At 59.8% G+C, this 343-nt stretch overlaps 1 protein-coding gene across 1 annotated transcript in view; it reads left to right on the top strand.

Annotated features, from left to right (window-relative positions):
* Positions 1-343, top strand: part of GNAT1 (guanine nucleotide binding protein (G protein), alpha transducing activity polypeptide 1) — a 3,706-nt gene that overhangs the window by 630 nt on the left and 2,733 nt on the right. The window lies entirely within an intron of this gene.

Genomic DNA, 343 nt, shown 5'->3' with positions numbered 1-343 from the left:
CCCCCCCCCCTCAACAGCCCACCCAATGTTTCCCTGATGCCTCCAGTACTCCTAAACCCAACCAGCCCACCCCAAGAGTGCCTCCAACGGCATCCTGCTCCAGGGACTTCTAAAACCAACCCACCCCAACAGCCCACCCAAAGTTTCCCTGACCCCCCCTAAACCCAACCATCCCAGACCAACAGTCCACCCAACAGCCCCACTCTCCTAAGCACCCCTAAATCCAACCAGCCCACCTCCCTCATTCCCCTGACACCCCTGCCCAGCACACCTAAACCCAACCCCAGAAGCCCACCCAACATTTTCCTCTCCCCTCTGGCATCCCTAAACCCAACCAGCCCCC

This window comes from Charadrius vociferus, unplaced genomic scaffold, assembly GCF_000708025.1.
Source record: "Charadrius vociferus isolate BGI_N301 unplaced genomic scaffold, ASM70802v2 scaffold2206, whole genome shotgun sequence".
Taxonomy (NCBI): domain Eukaryota; kingdom Metazoa; phylum Chordata; class Aves; order Charadriiformes; family Charadriidae; genus Charadrius; species Charadrius vociferus.
This window is presented reverse-complemented; position numbering and strand designations above follow the sequence as displayed.